General features: G+C 31.5%; 1 non-coding gene across 1 annotated transcript; it reads left to right on the top strand.

Annotated features, from left to right (window-relative positions):
• The first annotated feature begins 845 nt into the window (after positions 1–845).
• Positions 846–952, top strand: LOC115835598. Its single transcript, XR_004030639.1, has one exon. It is a non-coding gene; the product is annotated as a U6 spliceosomal RNA (small nuclear RNA).
• The last annotated feature ends 5,890 nt before the right edge of the window (positions 953–6,842 follow it).

The following is a 6,842-nucleotide window of genomic DNA, read 5'->3' as shown; positions in this document are numbered from 1 at the left end:
AAATGTTAAAAACTAACGTATAATGGAATAAAGTATGAAGTAATTATTTTATGATCTAGAAATGGGAACAATTAATAATGACTCAAAAATCCACATTCAATAGGCGAAATCTTGAGATATATGAACATATATAAATGTATATAATTATATATGATATAATCTACATAATACATATATGTTATATCATATATTTATAATATGATGTAAATGTATATATGTATAATTTTTAATGTATAATATTATGTATTTTTAATATGCATAATTTATATGTATAATTTTTGCAAGTACCAAAATAGTTTGTAACTTACTTGCAAAACACACCAGAAGAGTCAGTAATCTTAACATAAAAAGAACTTCTAAAAACATAAGAAACAACAAGACAAATGCATGAGATATATAAAGACATTGATTTACAGAAAGTAAAAAACAAATGGTCCTTAACTTATGAAAAGATGTTCAACCTCACTTATAGTAAGAAAAATAAAATTTAAAAACGACACTGATATGCCTTTACTTTCCTTCCAGATTGCCAAAATCCAAAAGGTTGACAAGCACACTATTCATGAAACTTCAAAGATATACACACTCTTGTAGATTAGCAACGGATATATTAAATTACACAAGCAATATGGTAACATCTAGCAAAATTATATATCCATATAACATATGCATATATATTGACCCGTTGACCCAGCAATCTTGCTTCTAATAATTTGTCACAGTGATACGTTCCAAAAGTACAAAAAGACATATTCCCAAAGATGTTCGTTACAGCACTGTTTGTCATAGTAAAAGTCTATGTCCCCAAGTGTCCATCTATAGGGGACTAGTTAAATAAGCTATGAGTGTTCACTTCTGTAGCATATATACTAAAACTGGAACAATACAGAGAAGATCAGCATGGCTCCTGTACTAGGATTGCACTCAAATTCGTGAAGCGGTCCATGCTTTTTTTTAAAAAACACTAAACACTAAGCAAAGCCAGCATGCTTATGGCAACCTGTTTAGGGCTCAGTTTTGTTTTGGCACTAGCTGAACACAAAGGTTCTTGTTTAATTCTTAGCCTAAGTATAGAGGATCATAGGGGAGAGGGAGTCTGTGTTCTCAGCCTCCTGAATACTTAACATAATTTAAATATAAAAAAAAAGAAAAGTAAGGTAAACCTGTGCTATAATTCCCAGATGGGTAAGTGTAGCCCTCAGAGCTCAGCCCAAGGCAGAATCTAAATCACACCATTTCAAGATTGTGTGTGTATGTGTGTGTGTGTGTGTATACACACACACACACACACACACATATATATACGTGTATATATATATGAAATAATGGAGTGTAGCCAATTACGATTATAATTTTTTCAAAGACTGTGTCTTACAAAGTTGTCTGTATTAGTTTAAGGAGACCAGCGAATTTTTTAAATTTTTTTTATTTTTATTGATTTAGGGATACAAGTGCTGTTTTGCCACATGGATATATTGCATAGTGGTGAAGTCTGGACTTCCAGTGTAACCATCACCCAAATAGTGTTCATTTTGCCCATTAAGTAATTTCTCATCCCTAGCACCTCCTGCCCCTCCCACCTTTCCTAGTCTTCAAGGTCTATTATTCCAAACTCTATGTCCACAAGTACACATTATTTAGTTCCCACTTACAAGTGAGAACGTGCGTTTAAGACACTAAATCATTGATTTCTTTAATATGCTCGAAGTCACTTTGTGATTCGTTGTTACTTTTTAACCTTCTGTGTCTGCTCTGGGAAAAGTGGGTTCTAGGTCCACCTTTTTGCTTTGTGAGGCCAAGCACAGGTGTCTGCTCACCCTGCATGGCTGACTAGGGAAAGTGTTGCAACAGGCTCTGCCTTTTTGAGAAACCTTGCAGAATGAACAGGCCAGCAGGGATGCCCTTCTGTATGTTCTGATGTTTTGTTTTTGTAAGAAGAAGGAAAGAAAGAGAACGTAAAACTGTACTGATAAGTTGTGAGTAGGGGGACGGATAGATAGCATTAGGAGATATACCTAATGTAAATGACAAGTTAATGGGTGCAGCACACCAACATGGCACACGTATACATATGTAACAAACCTGCACATTGTGCACATGTACCCTAGAACTTAAAGTATAATTAAAAAAATAAAAATAAAATAAAAAAGGGTCTTCATGGCCGGGCATGGTGGCTCCCACATGTAATCCCAGCACCTTGGGAGACCAAGACAGGGTGGGTAACATAGCGAGACCTTGTTTCTACAAAAAGTTAAAAAAAAATTAGCTGGGAGTGACAACATATGAGATCAGAGTGTGGTGGTAGGTGGCTGTAGCCCCAGCTACTCTAAGCTTAGTCGGGAGTATCTTGGGCCTAGGAGTTCAAGTCCAGCCTGGGCAACATAGTGACCACCCATCTCTACAACAAATAAATAAAAATAAAAAAGGATCTTGAGAAACTGGCTGGTCAAATTGGATTTACAGTAATATTTTTCATTGCTGGAGTGAGGTAGCAGCTCTCCTCTGTAGCTGAAAATTGTTTCAGTTGGGGGTGGAGGAAAAAGAATGCCTCTAAGTTTGCTCTTAAAGATAATCACATAGAAGCAGGAGCTATATGTTGGAAGTGCCCTCGTTTCAGTCCACGTACTTAATAGTGGTACATAATCCTAAAGGGGTTTAAATGTACATAAAAATATAGTTTGAAATTATTTCCTTTGCTGTTCACATTGTAGATCACTATAATTTCAAGAAGTGGCATTATAAATAAAAGGAGGCACTTTAGGATGCTGTCTATTTTTAAATCTGTACTTGAATTCACCTGATCAAAAATTGTTTTTTTTTTTTTTTAAAGAAACACATGTCTGGTCTGTCTTTTTAAACTAATTGTTCTCTTAAGCTATGATGTAAATCAAGTCATTACCGGTTAACTTTCAAAGCACATCTATTTAAGAGTATTGTTTTGAAAAAATATGCTACAGGTTAAAAAAATGCTACATAAAAATGAGAAGCTGCTGAATGTTCTGAAATCTGTTGTTTTTTACAGGTAAATTAGCTAAAAGATTTATTTAGCTAATAAATCATACAAACAATTTTGTATGATTCAATAAAACACCAAGGTATTATAAAAATAAAAACAAAACTAAACTATGAATACAAAATGAAGTATTATACTAGTGTGTAATTAAACATGTATTTATATGCTGCTGCTCTTATATGATCTTTGGGATGTATTAAGTAAAAAACAATAAAACTATTGGAAACATTTTTGTATAATATGGCACAACATTTAATCGAGAAAGAAGGGACTAATATATATTTTATATCTATATATATCCATATATTCACATGTATATTTAATGTACATATAAATATATATTAAAGGATATATGTACATAAATCCTTTATTTTTAAAGTGGATAGATATGGAATATAAAAGGGCATATATGCATATAAATCCTTTACTTAAAAATGGAAGAAAAAACTTATTTTTTTTTAACAGAGAATAGCAGAGACAGGATTGAAGTTAGACTTTTCTAATACATTTTGTTTTGTAGGTTTGACTTTACCACCACGTAAATACATATACTTTTGAAACAAAATTACATAAGACTTAAAAAAGGAATTGCTAATAATTAAAAAAATCTTTGAATTGAGTTGTTGGAAAAATGATGCAGAGAGAAACTGTTTCAAATAATTTTAAAATGCAGTAATTTTATTGCATGCTTTAATGGATTAAATGTAGAAGATAACAATAATTAAAACAAAACATCAACACACCAAAGCTTATTGTTAGTCAATTGTGTGTGTGTACAGAAAATAATTATGTGAATAAACCAAGATTTTCAATGTTAAAGAAGAGATCATATCTAAAATCAAATAAGATATGCCAAGAAGTTTAATCCCACATTTCAATGAAAATATCAGTATGAACTCATACTGTATTTTCTTTGGCAGGAAAAAAAATACTTGAAATCATGACTAAAGCAATAGCAATGAGCACCCCTAATGCTCAGCTCATGAACTTAATCACAACATTAATCAGGGATCTTTGAAGATATGACTCATTCCTGATTTGAGGTAGAAAATGAGTCTAGATCATTGAAAGTATGGAAGTTACAAAAGACAGTTGGAGTTTGATTCAAAATAATTCAGATAAAATTTTAAGAGGCTTCCACTGCCCAAAAATGGAAAATTTGAGTGTTAATAAGGATATTAAAACACAGCAGTATTTTAAAATTCATCAGTTTATCATATCAAAAAACAAAACACAAAAATACCCTTATTGCTTACCTTTGGAGAAGTAGAAAATCAACTCATTATTTGAAAACTGATAGGCAAGAAAAGGTTTATATGGCAAAACATATGATCATTAATAGTAAAACAATTTTGAAAAAATACTGTGATAAAATATTTACACTCGGATAATAAAATATTATAGAATATTTAAACCATGTGGCACTAGTACAATAATAATAGAACAATAAAATAAAATACACATCCAAGTATATCTGTTATTCATATGATACATTTAGCGTTCAAATTATTGACAAAGTGCTAGATTGTTTAATAAGTAGTTCAGACATAATTGGTTAACTATTTGAAGAACTAACTTTCATTCTACCATAGCAATATCAATTCCAGATAAAATCAAGAGAATGTAGAAGTTGGGGAAGGAGGAACAGAAAGATGGTAAAGAAGAAGAAAAAGAGAATGGAAAAAAAGAAAGTGGAGGGTTAAAGAGAAGGGTGTAAGAAATTAAAAAAAAAAAAATCCAGTATTAGAGTGGGTCAAGACTTTCTAGGCAGATACCTCAAGAAAAAAGAAAAAAGAAAATATTCAATAAAATGAACTCTAGAATCAGATTCTCTAATTTTAAATACCAAGCTCTAACACATAATAATTGGTATGCAACTTGGGAAAGACTGAACCTCTCTGTGCCTCAGTTTCCCCACTGAAATAAGGATAATTATCGTATGCATTTTAAAGGTGGTTTAAAGATTAAATAAAATTGCATGTGTTAAAAATTTAGTACAATCTGAAATCCATAGACCAACTACATAAATGTGGGCTATTACTGAATGCAATTTGAAATTTTACATATTAAAAACTTTATAACAATAAATACAAATGACAGACTGAGAAAATACAACATGTAAATGTAATAGATGAAAGACTGATAAAATTATAACTATATAAAATAAATATACAAAGGAGAAATAATAAATGATCAGTAATTTATAAAATAAGAAATATCAATGACAAGACTTGAAAAAATATTCAACTAATTAAAATCAAAGCAAAGGAAACTAAAATTAGATACTTATTGTCTCTGAAAAAACTGAAGACAAGATTCAGTATTGGTGAAATTATATTAAAACTGCTAATCTCTTAACGCTGCTGGGACAAATACATCATTAACTCTCTGCAGGGTAACTTAGAGGCATGGGTCAAGTCTAAATTTACGCTAAGAAAATGCTTAGGAAATTAATATACGAAAATATTCTTTATACTATTATTTGTAATAGTAAAAACCTAGTGTCAACCAATGTATCCAGTGTATCCAAAGATATATGATTTGTCAAATGTATTTTGATATTTAGAAGAATTGTTAATGACATGCGTATGCTATATTATAAAGCTTTTAAAAGCAGGTCACAAATAATGCTTTCACCATGATATTGATTTTGAATAAATACATGGTGGTATTTTTTTCTTTTTACATGTGCATTTTAAAAATTTTCTTCTGTGAAAACACATTTATTTTGTAATTTGAAAAGTTTTTAAAAAGCTTCTCAAGGTTCGAAAAGTAAGTTATTGTAATTATACTAGCTTACCATGAGTTGGTAGTGATGTTTTTCTTACAAGTAAAATAAATAAATAAATAATAAATAGTGCTCATAGCTATGATTCCTGGCGTCTCTCAAGGACTATAATGAGGAAAAAGTCCAACCTGGCTAGCAGATTCTTATGAGTTTTTATAGACCATGGTGTCCCTCCTATATGACATCTTAAGGTGACCTAAAAAGGAATAAATTCTGAGAAAGATTTACACAGAGTAAACTTTTCTAAACATTGCAACATCTTTCCCAATCTTCATCTCAGCCTAGCAAACACCTATCACCTTCACAAGTGACACCTCATAATAAGCACAGGGAGGACTATTTTCAAGAAAGTGGGGGTAATGGACTTGTTGATTTCAAAATCATCCCCAGTTCAGAGTTGTTCAAACTTCAAGGTCCTATCTAGTAATCATGTATTCTGTTTGTGGGGTCTTGGCATTTAGAACATGTCTCCTACTCATTGGTAATGCATGCACCAGATTTTCCCATACTCTTCCAACATCTTGGTGTTGGGAATGTTGCTTAGACCCATATACCCTCCAATTACCCAGCATTCAAATTTCATAAGATTAATAACATTACTACATAAATCTTATATATCAAATAGGGAATAAGTGAAGAACTTGAATCTGTTTCCCTGTATCCTAACATCAAAAGTAGACTGTAAAATATTCTAAGATAAATGGGGATGCAGTTCTATCATATGTAGACTCTATTGATAAGAAAATATAGAATATTAGAAAGGATTACAGGCCAAGGCAAATTTGAAATATCTTACCCATTAAGCTAATTGTCCAGCATTGCTTACTTTTAGTCACTCTGCAATATGCTCTGATATGGGCAGAAAGCTGGTTTAGTGACACCAAGCCAAGGGAATGACTAAAATTTGTTTTCCGATTAGACAAGTTTAAATATTATGGTTCTCTACACTGATTATTTTTTCAACAAGTATTTGCTGAACAACTACCACATGCCAGTCACTGTGATTAGTCTATGGGGTACATCACAGAACTTCAGAATTAA

This window comes from Nomascus leucogenys, chromosome 6 (genome assembly GCF_006542625.1).
Source record: "Nomascus leucogenys isolate Asia chromosome 6, Asia_NLE_v1, whole genome shotgun sequence".
In the NCBI taxonomy this organism is placed as follows: domain Eukaryota; kingdom Metazoa; phylum Chordata; class Mammalia; order Primates; family Hylobatidae; genus Nomascus; species Nomascus leucogenys.
This window is presented reverse-complemented; position numbering and strand designations above follow the sequence as displayed.